This window comes from Schistocerca americana, chromosome 7 (genome assembly GCF_021461395.2).
Source record: "Schistocerca americana isolate TAMUIC-IGC-003095 chromosome 7, iqSchAmer2.1, whole genome shotgun sequence".
Lineage (NCBI taxonomy): Eukaryota > Metazoa > Arthropoda > Insecta > Orthoptera > Acrididae > Schistocerca > Schistocerca americana.
In genome coordinates, this window is record NC_060125.1 from 437,766,885 (window position 1) to 437,786,004 (window position 19,120).

Sequence of the window (19,120 nt, forward strand, 5' to 3'; positions counted from 1 at the left end):
TTCATGTCTGGAAAACATGCTAGCCACTCTAATCGAGAGATGTCGTTGTGCTGAAGGAAGTCCTTCACAAGATGTGCACGATGGGGGCGCGCATTGTCGTCCATGACGACGAATGCCTCCCCAATATGTTGCCGATATGGTTGCACTATCGGACGGAGGAAGACATTCACGTATCGTACAGCCGTTACGGCGCCTTCCATGACCACCAGTGACGTACTTCGGCCTCACATAATGCCACCCGAAAACAGCAGGGAATCTCCACCTTGCTGCACTCGCTGGACAGTGTGTCTAAGGCGTTCATCCAGACCGGGTTGCCTCCAAACACGTCTCCAACAATTGTCTGGTTGAAGGTATATGCGACACTCATGTTGTTGGGCCTATCTGCACCGCACTGCATGGTGTCATGGTTGCAAAGATGTACCTCGCCACGGACGTCGGAAGTGAAGTTGCGCATCATGCAGCCTATTGCGCACAGTTTGAGTCATAACACGACGTCCTGTGCCTGCATGAAAAGCATTAGTCGATTATTCGACATGGCAGCGTTGCTGTCAGGTTTCCTCCGAGGCAAAATCCGTACGTAGCGGTCATCCACTGTAATAGTAGCCCATGCACGTCATGAGCGAGGCATGTTATCGACAGTTCCTGTCTCTCTGTATCTCCTCCACGTCCGACAACATCGCTTTGGTTCACTCCGAGACGCCTGAACACCTTGAGAACCCTTCCTGGCACAAAGTAACAATGCGTTCGCGATCGAACTGCGGTGTTGTCCGTCCATGGTTGAACTACAGGCAACACGAGCCGTGTACCTCCTTCCTGGTGGAATGACTGGAACCGATCGGCTGTCGGACCCCCCACCCTCCAGCTAATAAGCGCTGTTCATGTATGGCTGTTTACATCTTTGGGTGGGTTTAGTGACATCTCTGAATAGTCTAAGGGACTGTGCCTGTGATCCACAGTCAACGTCTATCTTCAGGAGTTCAGGGAACCGGGGAGATGCAACACTTTTTTTGATGTGTTTAGTTGTGCACACAGTTGTGTTTAAAATTATGTGTAAGGAGGAAGAATACACATGGAAGAAACAATATGTCTAAAGATGTCTGCTATTGGAGTTAAAACTTACTGCGGGAAAGAAAACGAAACCGCACATTTTCACACACAGCATAGCATAGTAGTCAGTTTCAACAGAAAACTTGTACATCGTCGTTTAAATAACAATGTACAGCCTACGTCCACCTCAATGTTTGTTAGAGTATTTGAAGTAAATCGGTAAAGAACTTGACATATTCGCTAATAAGGTTTTCTCTATACATATTATTGTATAGCGAGCTTCCGTTTTTCAAACAGTGCGAGTGTATCTCGTGTGCTATAGATCTTGGCAAGCATGTCGGTGCTCCAATAATTTCGGAAAATATTTACACACTAACCAAACTGAATTTTGCTAAAGACTCTACTATAGAATGGAATATTTAAATATATTTGCAATACTCTTCTGCACGTTACACTGAAAGCAATTTTGATGCACTAGCTTTCACTCTGTGCAATAATTCTCGCAGTTGTTTCACTTACTATTTTCAGGATCCCTTCAAAAAATCGATTGCACGTCTCCAGTTTCACAGATTCCTCACACAAATTTGAATAATCGTTTGATTGCCATTTATCCCAAAAATTTCAAAAATCTTACAGTTTTTTATACTATTGCTTACTTGTGTGTAGCAGTGTAGATTTTCATTTCGGTGGTGTAGAGGTTTCCACGGTTCTTTTATTCTAGAACCTGACGTGCGGATGAGTCATCCGTGCTTTTCCCTGTGAGGCGGACAGAGCCATGTTCTTGGCAGAAACAAACATTTTCTACAGAAACCGGTTATCACGGTGTTACGTCATGCGACCTCTGCCTAAAATGTTTCACCGAAACGGACACGGTCCGCAGCGGGCTTGTGAGTCAGCGCATCAGAACAGCGGCGCTGGTCGGTGCTTCCCGCTTTGTCACAGCACTGCACGCTCACGTAAATAATTAATTAATTCAACACCAAACACCACTCGCAGAGGAGACAGCGTGGCATCTAAGTAATTGGTACAACAGGATCTGAAGCCAGGGCTCCGAGCTGTGGCGAATCTACGTGGTGTGGTGGAAGCACAGTAACTTGTTTGCAAGAGGATGGCACTTGAAAACCCTGATGCTCCCTCTGTCCTTGTTTTCAACCATCCTTTCTTCTTGTGACGTGTGACCACACCTACACTGAAGGATATCTCTGACCTTTTTTTCAGGATAAATTTCAGTCATCAGTTGCAAATATTTTTTTTATTATCTTTACCGGTTTCACCAGATTAATTTGTCATCTTCAGAAGCTTAGTTGAGCAGACAGTCCATGTCTTCCTTACAGAAGGAAAATGTCATGGTATGTTCAGAAATTTACCTATTGTATGTGATTATTTTAAACACTGTTTGACATTTTACAGTAACTCGATCAGATCTATGTATCTGTTGTGCTAGCGGCCGTTGTGGCCGAGCGGTTCTAGGCGCTTCAGTCCAGAACCGCGCTGCTGCTACGGTCGCAGGTTCGAATCCTGCCTCGGGCGTAGATGCGTGTGATGTCCTTAGGTTAAGTTAGTTTTAAGTAGTTCTAAGTCTAGGGTACTGATGACCTCAGATGTTAAGTCCTATAGTGCTTAGAGCCATTTGTTGTGCTAGCATCAAGAAACATATCTGTTGCTGCTAGCACAACAGATACATATATGTGATTCCGTTAACGTAAATTGTCAAACAATGTTTAGAATAATCACATACTATCCGTACATTTCTGAACATACCATGATATTATCCTTCTATGAAGAAGACATTGATTGTCAGCTAAACTAAGCTTCTGAAGATGACAAATTAATTTGGCGAAAGCAGGAAAGATAATAAAAATTTATTTGCAACTGATGACTGAAATTTATTCTGAAAATTGCTGAAAATTTCAGTCGTGAATAAAATAATATCTCAGATTAGTAGGAAATTTTCGTATAGAGTCTTACTTTGGTTTTTCGTGTCTACAGATGGTTATTTTACAACCCAAAATTGGTCTACTCCCCATACTTCATTGCTTCCTTTCAAAAAATCATTTAGAGTATATTTACTGTGACAGTATAATCAGGAGAAGTTAGATATCCTGATATTCTCCACAATCAGATCCATGTTCAACACACAAAAACACTGTAAAACTGAGTTATTGAACATGTTGTTTCATTGTGATGGCATAAACAGAAGAAATCAACAGTATCCACGGCTAAACGTCTCTGGTGTGTTGATATCACAGTGAAGATCTGTGCCTGAGAAAAGAATGCCCTGATGGAGAAGCTGTGAATTTGGAATGTACATTGACATAGCAAACATCCTATAAAGAGATGAATTCTAATGTTTGAATTATAAGAAAAGGATACAATAAAGTCTACGAATAAAGAAACAACATACACGCTTCGGACTGAATGTCATTGAGAGGAGTAGATTTGTCTTCAGTGATGAGTTCCGCTTTGAACTGAGCCCCGATAACCAGCGAAGGCCTGTGTGGAGACGCCCCGGACAGCTGTAAGATATAAACTTGGCTGTCGCCCACCATATGGCGATGGTGTGCGGTGTGCGGTTCCATTTCTCTTCATAACAGGACTCCTTTGGCTGTCACGCATGGCGGCCACTCAGCACAGCGGTACGTCGACACAGTTCTAGGCCGATTTGTTGCCCTTCATGACAATCTATCCTGTGTGTAAATTTCAGCAAGGTAATATCCGACCGCACACGGTGACGGTTTCTACACCTTCTCTTCGTCCTCGCCAAACCCTAACTTGGCCAGAAATGTCACCGGATCTCTCCCCAACTGAGAACGTTTGGAGCATATAGGCAGGCTCTTCGAACCAGCTAGGGATTTTGACAATCTAACGCACTAGTTGTACAGAACTTAGCACAATATCCCTCAGGAGCACACCCAACAGCTCTATCAATAAATGCCAAGTCGAATAACTGCTTGCGTAAGGGCCAGAGGTGGACCAACGCGTTATTGACTTGCTCAGTTTGTGAATTCTAATCATTTCTTTGTGACATCTACAGATTTCCGACCCATTCGGATAAATCCTTCGTGGTGCGGTCTTTTTTTGTCTGCGCAGCAGATAGCCCCATCTTCTCCACTGGCGATCGCGGCAACCAGCAGTCCGTCAACATACAAAGTCACGGTTGCTGCCGAGGGGGTGGATTAGGGCAGGCACCAGTGCCTATAACTTCGATGCTCGGTCGCGTCGTTGGATGACGTTTCTGGACACGGGTTCCTATCCTTGATTTGTTCCTCAAGAGACACTATACAGCCTCTTTAAGTCTGTTGCATCATTTCTGGGATAACCTGCATATCCCTTTGACTTCTACCACCGTCAGTTGTTTTGCTCCTCAAATGAATACAGTCATTTACTTCCTTTATTATCTCAATTTTTAATTTTATTCCGTAAGCATCAACTGATTATTTTGCGTACATTCTTCAGCTCTTGTTGTTTTTATGTTCGTGTAAAAACCCCTTTCCAAGACACTATCCTCTCCGTTCATCTGATCTCAAAAGTCTTTGGGCGTCTAAGTTAGAAATACTATGTCATCGGCAAACCTTAAAATTTATTCTCTTTCCCCCTGAGTTCTAATTCCCTTTCCAGATGTCGTTTGGTTTCCTTTACTTTATTCTGGATTTACAGACTGAATAAAATCGGACAGATGCTACGGACCTTTGTCGCGAAAGATGGTTTGGGTACACCTAATACGTAGGCTGTAACTAGAATAGTGGCAGCACTGCTGTGGAGACACTATGCAATGAAATTCACTATTTTCGCTGATAGCACACGTTGTTGACATACCTACCGTACCTTCGTGCAAATGGAAAAAAGAAAAATGTGTGAAATATAATGGGACTTAAATACTCAGGTCATCAGACCCCAAGCTTACACACTACTTAACCTAAATTATCCTAAGGACAAACACACGCACCCACGCCCGAGGGAGGATTCGAACCTCCGCCGGGACCAGGCGCATAGTCCATGACTGCAGCGCCTCAGACAGCTCGGCTAATCCTGCGTGGCGTGCAAATGGACTCGCCCATCCCACGTCACCGGCGTGCGCACAGCCGATGAAAACAGTCACTTATGAGCGAGCGGTCTAACGTAACGGAGTCACTATGCTTTCTAAACAGGAATAACAGAGTTGAATCAAGATTTAATGTGGCAGAGGTCATACAGCACGAGGCGTGCGGGAAATTGGCATTGCCATAAAGAACAGTGGCACATTGGATAAAAGCCTTCAACGAAGGTCGGCAAACTGTGGCAGACATACATCGAGCACGTCGTCCTAGCCTCTCTGAAGAAGGACTACATGTTGTCTCCGCATTAGTGGACAGTGGTCGACGCCATACGATTCATGACCTCGCCCACGAAACCGGATTAGCGCATACGACTGTGCTTCGCATCCTGAAGGAACGCCTGGGCATGCGAAAAATTGCATCATGATGGGTTCTGCATGACTTGACGGAAATGTAGAAATGGATGCGTTAAGACGCTGCTCAGACGCCCTTTGAGCGCGAAGGAGAGGCTTTCTTGCGCCGTATCGTAACACTGGGTGAGACATGGGCCACATCGTACGAGCCAAAACTGAAACACCAATCCAACGAATGTCGTCATTACGGGTCGCCGAGAAAGCCGAAAGCACGTCAGAGCCCCAGTATGGTGAAAGTTTTGGTGATTCTCGTGTACGACAGTGATGGTGTTATCCTAACGCAATACGTTCCTCCACAACAGACATTCAATGCACAGAATTACCGTTCGTTTGTGGAGCATCACCTACGACCAGCTTTGCGAAAGAAGCGGCCACACGTTCTGCGAAACCCACCCATCATTCTGCTCGACAATGTGCAGGTGCATACAGCGCAAGCTGTAGCTGCTCTGTTCGGTCGATGGGACTGGGAAGTACTGCACTATCCACCATACTCCCTGGACTTAAGGCCTTGTGACTTTGATTTGATTCCGAAGATGAAAGAACCACTTCGTGGCATTCGCTTCAGAACTGTTCCAGAGATTCGACAGGCAGTAGACCGTTCCATTCGCACCATCAACAGAACAGGCTCTGTTAACGGTATACTACGCATTCCACATCGCTGGCTACGGGTTCTACACAACGCTGGTGACTACTTTGAAGGACAGTAACAGGTGCAAACATGTAACATCTATCGGTTGTGAATAAATAGTTGCCACTATTTAAGTTCGTCGGCCGGACTGGCCCTGCGGTTCTAGGCGCTACAGTCTGGAGCCGAGCGACCGCTACGGTCGCAGGTTCGAATCCTGCCTCGGGCATGGATGTGTGTGATGTCCTTAGGTTAGTTAGGTTTAATTAGTTGTAAGTTGTAGGCGACTGATGACCTCAGAAGTTAAGGCGCACAGTGGTCAGAGCCATTTGAACCACTTATTTAAGTTCCAACCCTCTAAATAGAAAACTACGAGTTGCCTTTGACAATACATTGAAAGAGCATATCTGCATTCGTAGCATTTGTAGATTTAGAGGAAGCTTTTGACAGTGCTAAAAATTATCAGAAATGGAAAAAATGCCAAAGTAGGCTGATACCGAATCGTTAGCTCAAAGCTGAATATTGTGTATTTCCTTTATCAAAGGATAAATAAACATTTCGTTTTCAAGTCGTCGCGGGCTCATACATTCCGTAAGCTATTAGCGAACACGAAAGAGCGTGCGTGTTTTATGTGATGCAGGGAACGCGGTGGAGAGAGCAATGCCATTAACGGCAGTGAGTATTGCAGGGGTGGGCACCGCCACGGTGACATTTCGTTGGTGGGGGCGGGTCGCTTTAATGTTTCACTTTTTGGGGGAGCAGCAGCAGAGAGCGCTGACGCAACAGCTGTGTTTTATTGATTGCCTCAGCAGACCAATAGCCACTGGCCGAAACGCTGCTCGCGCAGTTCCGCTGCCGCCGGGCCTGTCTGTACGTCAACAACTCGTCTGGCACACACACGCCGCCGTAGCCTTTGCACTCAACTTCTCGCCGGCGTCCTGCCGAAGGATGCAACTGTGGAGAATGTTAAATGTGATGCATGAGCGAGAACATACGTTCATAGGAATAAAATGTTCCGTTGTTTTCCGAAGGTATTTCATGCAGTTTGCAGTGTCAAGTAACCGTTTGACTACCAATTTTATTTCAAAAACATTAATGTATGGTTATTTTAATTAATGTCCTAGTCGAAAGTAACTATATTTCTCGCTGTTTCGGTCTGATTACATTTCATTAACACTTGTTCCATAGATCATGAATAAGACATTTCTGTAATTATAAGAATTTTTCTAACCATTGGTAGGCTTTCCTTTATCTGTGGGACATTGATACATAGCAGTAACATGCAATAAATTCCAATCGAATCACTGAAAAATTGTTTTGGGACACATACGTCCCGATGATAATCAAAGGGTTTATGAACGAAATGCATAATTACGGACTATCGTGCTCGTTTTGCGACTGTATTCAGGACTTCCTAGCTGTTAGAACTCAACATGGCGCTCTTAACGAGGCGAAATGATCATAAATAAAAGTTACTTCGGGGAGTGTGACGGATCGTTGCCTTTCACAGTATACGAGGTGATTCAGGACGAATAGCAAACGCTTTGGGGGATGGTAGGATAGACCAGATGCTAGTGGTTTCCGTTTTGTGATATTGTGGATGTAGCCTGTTTTGAGTACTGGAATGGTCTTAATATACATTGAAGACCCAAAGGAACTGGTACGCCTACCTAATATCGTATAGGGCCCCCGCATGAACGCAGAAGTGCCACAGCAACATTTGGAATGCACTCGACTAATGTCTCAAGTAGAGCTGGAGGGAACTGGCACCATGAATCCTGCAGGGCTACCCATAAATCCGTAAGAGTACGAGAGGTGGAGATCTCTTCTGAACAGCACGTTGCAAGGCATCCAAGATATGGTTAATAATGTTCATGTCTGCGGAGTTTGGTGGCTAGCGTAAGTGTTTAAATTCAGAAGAGTGTTTCTGTAGCCAGGCTGTAGCTATTCTGGACGTATGTGGTGTCGCATTGTCCTGCTGGAATTGCCCACATCCGTCGTAATATACAATGGACATGAATGGATGCAGGTGTTCAGACAGGATGCTTATGTACGAGTCACCTGTCAGAGTCGTATCTAGACATATCAGGGGTCGCATATAACTCAAACTGCAGACATCCCACACCATTAAAGAGCCTCCAGCAGCTTGAACAGTCCCCTGCTGATGTGCAGGCTTCATGGATTCAGGAGTTTGTCTCCATACCCGTACACGTCCATCCGCTCAGTACAATTTGAAACGAGTCTCGTCCGGCCAGATAACATATTTTCAGTCATTAACAATCCAATAACGGTGTTAATGGGCCCTGGCGAGCGTCAAGCTTTGTGTCGTGCGGTCATCAAGGGTACATGAGTGGCCCTTCGACTCCGACAGCCTATATCGGTGATGTTTCGTTGAATGGTTCGCCAATAACACTTATTGTTGGCCCAGCACTGAAATGTGCAGCAATTTGCGGAAGGGTTGCACTTCTGCCACGTTGAACGATTCTCTACAGTCGTCGTTGGCCCCGTTCTTGCACGATCTTTTTCAGGCAGCATCAATGTCGGAGATTTGATGTTTTACCGGATTCCTGATATTCACTGTACACTCGTGAAATGGTAGTACGGGAAAATCCCCATTTCATCGCTACCTCGGAGATGGTATGTCCCATCGCTCGTCCGCCGACTATAACACTACGTTCATACTCAATGAAATCTTGGTATGCCGCCATTGGCAGCAGTAACCGATCTAACAACTGCGCCAGACACTTGTTGTCTTATTTAGGCGTTGCCGACATCAGCGTCATATTCTGCCTGTTTATACATCTCCGTATTTGAATACAGTCCGCAGCTCGTGGTCGTGCGGTAGCGTTCTCGCTTCCCACGTCCGGGTTCCCGGGTTCGATTCCCAGCGGGGTCAGGGATTTTCTCTGCCTCGTGATGACTGGGTGTTGTGTGATGTCCTTAGGTTAGTTGGGTTTAAGTAGTTCTAAGTTCTATGGGACTGCTGACCATAGATGTTAACTCCCATAGTGCTCAGAGCCATTTGAACCATTTTTTGAATACGCCAGCCTATACCAGTTTCTTTGGCACTGCAGTGTGTTTTGATGGTGACGTGGACGATACTGTTAATGTTTTCCGGATAGTTCGAGTTGTTGTATGAAGTTAGTAGTATTGAGCGTAACACAGAAATAGCTTTTGTTACCCGATTTACGAGTTGATATTCTGAAACTGCAGGGAACGATGAACAGCATTATTTTCGCCATAAAGAATGGGCTGCTTCTAGTATCCACCATTTACTGTAACCAAGTTATTTGAGGTAATGGTGTGTAGTGTTACGCCTGAAGTGTAAGAGTTTTGCTTCAATATGTAATAAATAAGGTAAAAGAGACGGTGGCAACTAGCTTTTTATTATTCTTCTTCTTTTAAGGCAATGCCATCAGTTGGTTAATTCAGCGCACGCCGTGGTAATCGAATACAGAGAGTGCATGCAAGGTATGAAAGAAATTAAACACATGTACTTTTTGAGCATAAAAAAACAGACGTGTGTGAAGTTACCTCAAACTGGATTTAAAATTTTATAATCAAAGAAAATAAACTGAAGAGATACAGGGTGTCCCAGAAGTGTTTTCCTGATTGCAAGCATTCACAAGGCACAAAATCTGACACATTGACTAGTTTCTGTGTACAAACGTACTTACTGTTCCTTTGTTTGTTACAAGATAACAGTGGAATCTGACACCATTTGCAAAAAACCTGTATTAAAACCAGGAGAAAGCCCAATGTGTCCCTTGGTATCACGAGAGACGGTCAACAAAAACAGCCCGGAGAAAATCCCAGACGGCTTTTTCCGCATTAATAAATCCCATTGCCCACTCACCACCTATTTCTTAGACTGTCACATTGCAAGTAGCAATGCACTCAAGGAACACACATAAGCGCATTGTAAGCAAACATAACAACATAGTACCTAGCAACAACAGAGGTCTAATGGCACAGACAAGGTCGGTGTGGAAATTCTTCAAAACACGATACTTCGTAAACGACTCGCACTACAATCCTGCAACAAACACTTCTGCCATTCTAAATTACCCTACTTTTAGTCTGTTATTAGAGCCAATAGTTATTTTTCCATTTGTAAAAGTCTACGTTTGGAAAAAAAATACACTTTACAAGTACTATTACAATCTATATTGGCTGACAATACAAAGCCCTAATTACCAACCATTTCTGTGAAAACTGCACATGAATAGCACATTCCGTTTCCACAATATTTGTAGTGCAATTTTTAGGTTATTAACCCTGTGTAAGGCCAATATTGTGGTTGTAGTTGGACGTAATTAGCTGAAGAGTTCAAGGTTAATTAAAAATTGCACCAAATGTAACGCAGTTAAGATGAACTACCCGGATTTGGTGAGGCAGGTCAGAGACTTCATTTGTTCAGACAATACCGTTTAACGTTACAGCGAGCCAGGTCATCGCCCTATGACCGTCAATTAGTGGAATTTCATTAAATGTATGCCATGCTAATACTGTATTGAAATTGAAATGGAAGATGAAAATTGGTCTCTAAATGTGCCTGCTGCGAATGTACTCGCTTTATCCTACATCAAACAGGTCACAATTACATTGAATGCTAATTTCTGAACGTTTTTTTGGTTTCAGTTATTAGATGCAACTAACAGGATTCAATAACTTTTAAAACGTGCATATCGGAAACGTGTCTCAATATGAAAAATTTGCAACATGGGAAGTAAGTGAATCAAAACTTAAATTCGTTTTCAAGTGGACAGATAATCGAATTATAAGCTAAATCGTGTTATCCTTCTTTTCATTTTTGTTAATCTAAAATGCATGTCCGTAACTGTGAATTTCGTAAGCAGGGAATGACGTACTCCGACTGAAATTAGAGTGAGAATACAAATTTCAAACGAGCTTCTGCTGCGATGACTTCCATTAAGTCCTGTTAGGGAGCCATAGCTTTTCAATTTAATACGAATTTCTGTCATGACGAACGAGTTCGTATTGGTCTGTAATCCGATCTCCACATCGCATGCTTCCTCTTACGCTCTATACCGACGAATCGGTTTGTCAAAGCTATGTTTATCGATTCTGGTGAAAAAAAAGCAATGCTCAACAAACTATTATCTCTTTGCCGAAACTGATATTTATGTTAGCATGCCGCATTTATTTCATAAGAACATTCTATGACTGAAAGTAGGGACTTTCTTGTTATGCCAATTCCATGGTAACACAGAAAGCCGGTATTTCAGTACTACATATGGGCGTCGTTCTTTTAACGTGGCCTTGCGTTACTGTCATGTCTCTTGAGCACCAATAAGGATTGTATATGATCCTCGAAAGAATATGTCTCACTGTGGAACAATCTTAATAATGAGTTGTGATAATTGCAGTTGAAAATTATGTGATTGAGCGCAAATTCCTGTACGATTCCTGCGACAATTTGATGAAGGCATTTTTTCATTGCGTATCTAATAAGAAATAACAATGGTGGCTGGCCGTTTGTAGTGGTCATAGGAAAAGAAGAAACGAAAACATTGAAATATCATGCAAATATGCTGTGCGAATAAACTTGCTGCGCATATAAGCGCACGTGACGGCTTTTTCTAAATGAGGTACCATTTTAGATACTTCGTGTTTTGAAATAAATGATAGAAAAACGGTGTTCCAGAATGCAGAGCATGACAAGACAGACAGTTCGATGTATGAAGATGGAGCCTAAGTTATCGTTTGAAATAAATTAGTAGCAAGAACAGTTAACCACGACGGGGAGTACACAGTGTTCTAATTGATCGGGCACTTTTGTCGTTGCTCCTGGTTTAGTAAGGCGTGTTTTTGAACAACTGTCATGGTGGTATCATTTTTAGATGGCGTGGGCCTCATCAATAGTCTGCAGAGAAAAAATCGTATTAATTTATTGGTTTAAGTACATTGTAGTGTTATTCTCTAATGCTTTTACAATTTTTATGATAATACTGATGCCGCCATTTTTCGATTTCGATTATGTTTTGATCGGATTTTTCAGTTCCGTACATGCGATATTTTGAAATGTTTTATCAATGAAGAGTGATTTCCAATTATAATAAGAGATAAGTGTACATGTTAGCCCGTGGAATCACGGAGTTCTAATTTATTCTTATCATATTTGTTGTTGCCAAGTGGCAGAATTAATAAACATTCACTATGTTATTCACACAAAGATAAACTTACACAAAGTTACTGATATGACTAAATTCCATCATCTGTAACCAAAACTGATGTCGCACCCATTAATGAGGTGTGGAGGAGTGGTCGCTACTTTCTACTTGCAGCCATATCATGACTTAGCTTTCAGACATCGCTATTAGAAACGTCCGTTTCACCCTCAGAGCCGGCCGCGGTGGTCTCGCGCTTCTAGGCGCACAGTCCGGAACGGTGTGACTGCTACGGTCGCAGGTTCGAATCCTGCCTTGGGCATGGATGTGTGTGATGTCCTTAGGTTAGTTAGGTTTAAGTAGTTCTAAATTCTAGGGGACATATGACCACAGCAGTTGAGTCCCATAGTGCTCAGAGCCATTTGAACCCTCAGAGTGGTTGGTGGGTCACGTCGTCCATAAATAGCCCTTGTAATCCATCCCACGCATGTTCGATATGTTTCATGTCTGGAGAACATGCTGGCCACTCTGGTCGAGCGATGTCGTTATGCCGCGCGATATTAGCCGAGCGGTCTCAGGCGCTGCAGTCATGGATTGTGCGGCTGGTCCCGGCGGAGGTTCGAGTCCTCCCTTGGGCATGGGTGTGTGTGTTTGTCCTTAGGATCATTTATGTTAAGTAGTGTGTAAGCTTAGGGACTGATGACCTTAGCAGTTAAGTCCCATAAGATTTCACACACATTAGAACATTTGATGTCGTTATCGTGAAGGAAGTCCTTCGCAAGATGTGCACGACGCGGGTGAGAAATGACATCCATGAGGACGAATGCCTCTCCAATATGCTCCCAATATGGTTGGACTATCGATCGGAGGATGGCATTCAAGTATCGTACAGCCATTACGGAGCCTTCCAAGACCACCAGCGGCGTACGTTGGCCCCAAATAATGAAACCCCAAAACAGCAGGGAACTTCCACCTTGCTGCACTCGCTGGACAGTGTGTCTAAGGCGTTCAAACTGACCGGATTGCCTCCAAACATGTCTCCAACAATTGTCTGATTGAAGGCATATGCGACACTCATGTTGTTGGGCCTATCTGTATCGCACTGAATGGTGTCGTGGTTGCAAAGATGGCCCCCTCCATGAACGTTGGGAGTGAAGTCGCGCGTCATGCAGCCTATTGCGCACAGTTTGAGTCGTAACACGACGTACTGTGGCTGCATGAAAAGCATTATTCAACATGTTGGCATTGCTGTTAGGGTTCCTCCGAGGCCAAATCCGTACGTAGCGATCATGGACTGCAGTAGTAGCCCTTGCACGGCATGAGCAAGGCATGTTATCGACAGTTCCTGTCTCTCTGTATCTCGTCCGACGAACATCGCTTTGGTTCACTCCTAGACGCCTGCACACTTCCCTTGATGAGAGCCCTTCCTGGCACAAAGTAACAATGCGGACGCCATCGAACTGCGGTATTGACCGTCTAGGCATGGTTGAACTACAGACAACACGAGCCGTGTACCTCCTTCTTGGTGGAGTGACTGGAACTGATCGGCTGACGGACCCCCTTCATCTAATAGGCGCTGCTCATGCATGCTTATTTACATCTTTGGGCGGGTTTAGTGACATCTCTGAACAATCAAAGGGACTGTGTCTGTGAAACAATATCCACAGTCAATGTCAATCTTCAGGTGTTCTGGGAACCGGACTGATGGAAAACTTTTTTGATGTGTGTATGGTAGAATCTCAAACGCGCCGCAATTAGAAGTATAAACAGGTCGGCAGATTGCAACTGTTTGTGCAAACGTACGCTTCATTAAATGTAACATTGCCTATCGACATTAATAAACTAAAAGTATTGTAAATTATAATGTCGGTTATGTTTGTTGGTGGAGTGTAGAGTGAGTCGTTTACGAGGTGTCGTATTGTGCAAAGTTTCTACATCGATGCTTGTTGTGCCATTCAGATAGATACGATATTCTTATGTTCGCTGAAGTGTGGTTATGTGTTCCTTCAGTGCAGTGCGAGTTGCTAGTTAATTAGTGTGGAACAGTCCAAGCATTACGTCTGGCGACAGGAAGGGCATCCGGCGGACCCTTAAAATTAACATACCACGTCCGATTAACCAGAAGATCCCGCAAGTAGGGATTAATGCCTGGAAAGGGAGAGAGAGAGAGATTCCAAGTAGTACGTCGTGAGTGGACAATGGGATTTACCAACACTGTGGAATGATCTCAGTTTGCAACGGTACTTTCGCGTTCTCGTCAATACGGTACCAGAACGTTTAAGTTCTACCACTGTAAAGACGGAAGATCCGCGGTTCGGAATGTCAGAACTGCGTAGTAAGTAGCGGCAGGAACACCACCACAGAATCACGCAGCACTAACACTCCAAACCATCGACTCTCGGAGAGAGATTTTAACCGTGTTCAACCCACTGGTAAAGTATCGAACTATTTTTCTCCGAATCATACAGTTTGGCGGAAAAGCGGTGAGAATAATTACTTTTGGAAACCTTTTATCAGACCAAGCCTGTTATAACAATAAACTATTTCTCTTAATAAAACGGCCGCCAGCCCAAATCGGGCACAGTGTCTACACAAAAAGATGAAGTCAATTTTCGACACTGAATAAGTAACTACTTCCACTTACTACGGTCACTCGGCAGTAAGTACGATTAATCCCACTTCCTGTTACTTACGGAATTTATCACTATACTTCAGTAATTATTTAAAGAAGACACACATATTTTTCAACAAAGATACCAAAAAATATTAAACTTATAGCTATCATTCATACGACCAAAACTATTATTTAACACGATTAAATTTCATTTCTTTAGGACTGTTATTTGTTAACGTTTTACTAACACCAATATTTGTCTGGCTTTCTTTGACATGGAGAAGCAACACGAACAATTACTGTTAAGATTGTTGCAGTTAAACAATTATGTTACTTTACTTTCAGAAATACTGTTGAAAACTTATCCCCATAGTCACGCAAAGCGGTACCCCTTAAACTGATACGTACAAACTTCAGTATTTAATAATGATTTTCAGAATTTGCTACCAAACCAGTACTCTTGCCAGCAATTTACTATTATTCAAGCTTCAATAAACATCAGGATACTCGGAATAAATTCGTTTAGGTAAGGACCCTACTGACGTACATGACATAGGAAAATCACGGTTAAACACAAAGGTACATTTAACACTTAAATTCCACGGATTGAAGATGGATGGTTCACAATGTGATACACTTCTAAATAAATTGCCTTGCCTGTTGCTGATGTCGAAGGTGGCGTGAGGCGGTGCTGCGTAGTAACATTTTGCAGGTACGGCTCTTAATGTACATAGTGAAAGGGTCCAGTACCGCCCAACGTTGAAAATAGGTACAACATTCTTCGTTATTCTTGTCAGAACAACATATTTTTTCTAATAATAGCCGCCGCGGTGGCCGTGCGGTTCTAGGCGCTTCAGTCCGGAACCGCGTGACTGCTACGGTCGCAGGTTCGAATCCTGCCTCGGGCATGGACGTGTGTGATGTGCTTAGGTTAGTTAGGTTTAAGTAGTTCTAAGTTCTAGGGGACTGATGACCTAAGATGTTCAGTCCCATAGTGCTCAGAGCCATTTGAACCATTTATAATAATAACTCAATTTCAATTAATACAGCGAAGCCGGATACCAGTGTAGGAAAGAATGACGATTTATGTATTTAATTGATCAAACGAGCACTCTCACAAAATAAATCCTTACATCCAATTTGGTGAGATCTGCGAAATGAATAAATGTATGGTCGTCTGCTAACCGCAGATAGTAAATGTGAATATATGATCATCTTTGAGACGATCTTTTGGTCACCTTTGGTGGAACCAAAGAGATTAAATTTACCGGAACTTTGAGCGCCTGAAATGTGGCTGACCAATGGGTAGCATGGTCTTCCCCCACCTCGACGGAGGTGCGAGATGACCTGAAGAACGGCCATGTTTCAGCACTCTGCCGCTGGATCTAGTGTTGATAAGACCTGTCTTAGGTGTGCTCCGTAAAGACAAAAGAGTGGAGACTTGGTATGCATGTGAAATACTTAAGAGTAGTTTGGAATAATAATTTCTCTATTTCATGAACTTTTGTGGGGAGAATAAAATGTGAGGCAGGTAATATTAAGGGGATCGTAGTAATCTTCGGAAGTGACCAACGGTCACAATGAAACCACGTGTAGCAATAACTTGAAATACTTCCGAGTGCTTAAGTTAAACTGAATTACTAGCGTGTGTACTATAAGTTGGAAATATTAAAGAAATGGCGTGTGCAGGACTTGAAATTAGAGACGACTACTTCAACATGGTGAGTACTGTGTGAGTCTCAATCTGTGTATGAGACAAAGGATAAAGAGAAGTACTCGTCCATTTTATCAGTTGAGGATTCGCGTGGGTGATGAATATGTTCTTAATATTACTTTGCGTGTTATGTTTCCGTGTGACGCTTGATTTAAACTATAATACTCTGAGAGAGAAGCAAGGTGAGTCAGCCATCTATCCAGTAACGCAACTTGGCTTGCATTGTACAGGAAGACGTGCATATATCCTCCAGAGTTCATAGTAGGAAAGAAAAATTACGAAGTGGGGCAGTGTCGTGTGAAACTGGGATAAATACTAATTGAAGTAGGAAAGCTGAAAGTGATGTGAATATAACATTGTGACTATTCTTTGTATTTTATGTTGCCAGTGTGATGTATTTCATGAAATTTAAGTATGTGTGGTTGGCATGGGAGAGTAACAAGATAGTTTGAGAGGCAGTGGGCTATGCATGTTCCTTTTTGTACCGCTCGGTCTGGAAGAAATTTTCGTAATGATAGGTGTGAGAATCGAAGTGTGAGATATAGCAAAAGATCCACCATCCTATCCAGAAAGTGCACTGTAGCATTACATAATTACGAGACCATAAGATAGAGAATCACCAATGTAAAGCCATGCCCACTGGGCGGAATTTCTCATGTGTTATTGTTGTAGGTTATAGAATTTGTGTGTGTAGGTTATAGAATTTATCGGAATAAATAAGATAGTGAAAAGAAAAAGATTGGTGGCCTTTTCCTTCGAATTGTATGTTGTCATGATATCCAGAATTTATAATGTGTGCGCCATTCACATTCAGTGCGATGGCTACGTGTTGATCAAAGCCGTTAAATAAAAAAGAAAATGTGGTATTGCCAGTGCGTAGTGAACAGTCAGAGTTGTGTAAATTACTAATAGTCAGTTTGCGTTTCCGTTGCGTAATATTCAAACAGGAGAATAACTTGTAACTTAATTGTGAGTACTAGAGTTCATGTTACTCGATAAATAAGAATGCGTCCACTCGCTTGGCAGACCACTTATCTTGCAGGCCTGACTGCTTGATGCCACAGTATGAGCAAGGCATGTGGGTGGCTCTCAATAGCTCTGTCGTCCTCTTGGTGGCGACGATAAAATTGCAAATTTCTGAGGTATTAATTTATTGCCGTACTGCGCCAATCATGTATAACACGTCCGAGGCCAAAAACCCAGTCTTGCAGGTCAATCCGGGGCCTCTAGTGCTTGACCAACGTAATGCGTGTTCACCACTTGCAGGACAGCTACCTACTATATGGGTCACTTGCGCGCCAATGCTCACTCGCGCGCTCCACCACATTTTTCATTCCACCACAGATGGAGTTCCGTTCTCCCTAAGTATGAACCATCTACAGTTGCATTACAACATATACATACAAAATTGACATAATTAATTACAGTTATACTTGAAATATTACATAATTATTTACAAAATATGTTTTAATACATTAATTCCACCTACGTCAAAAATGGTTCAAATGGCTCTGAGCACTATGGGACTTAACAGCTGTGGTCATCAGTCCCCTTGAACTTAGAACTACTTAAACCTAACTAACCTAAGGACATCACACACATCCATGCCCGAGGCAGGATTCGAACCTGCGACCGTAGCAGTCGCGCGGTTCCGGACTGCGCGCCTAGAACCGCGAGACCACCGCGGCCGGCCCACCTACGTCAAAGAGGTTATTTTAAATAGATAAACTACACTTAACAAAAGCTTACTCTCGTTATAGTATTTTCTTAATTTTTCAAAATTATTATGGAACAAAAAATTTTAAAATATACAGATTAATGGCGGTATTATATTTACAATAGTATTACATTACATTTGCCAGTTCTCGAGTACCATGACGTGAGTCTTTTTTGAGTTAATGCGTTTAAACGATCTTCGTCAAACCCTGAAAGTCTTTCTGAACGTGAAGAGTTAGTAACGTCAGAATGATACCTCTCAAAACTAGAAAACTGTTTTCTTGCGGTACTCTGTCCAATGGCATTACCCCCATACACGGCGCAAGTGTTTCTGGCTGCCTCCACCGGTGTCATCCCGGGAATGAACGCAAACACACGAATATGCCGGAAATGCTCCGATTTCTCCACTTTGTTCTCGATTGTCTAGCATCTGCAGCTCCACTATCAATCTCCAAGTGACAATATGTAACCTCAAATAGCAAAACAGCAACAGTCAACTAGTACTAAAAAGTGGCAATCGATAAATACTTCCATCGTATCCAGAATAGCAACATGCAAAACAAATACGCTACGAACTTATGCACCATCCTAGTATATAGTGAAATTCCAGGTGGGAAGGAGCGCCGGCCTGTCTGTGGATGGTTTTTTGGCGGTTTTCCATTTGCCTCGGCAAATGCGGGCTGGTTCCCCTTATTCCGTCGCAGCTACACTGTCGGCGATTGCTGTTAAAACAAGTTCTCCACGTACGCGTACACCACCATTACACTACCACGCAAACACAGGGGCTACACTCGTCTGGTGTGAGCCGTTCCCTGGGGGGTCCAAC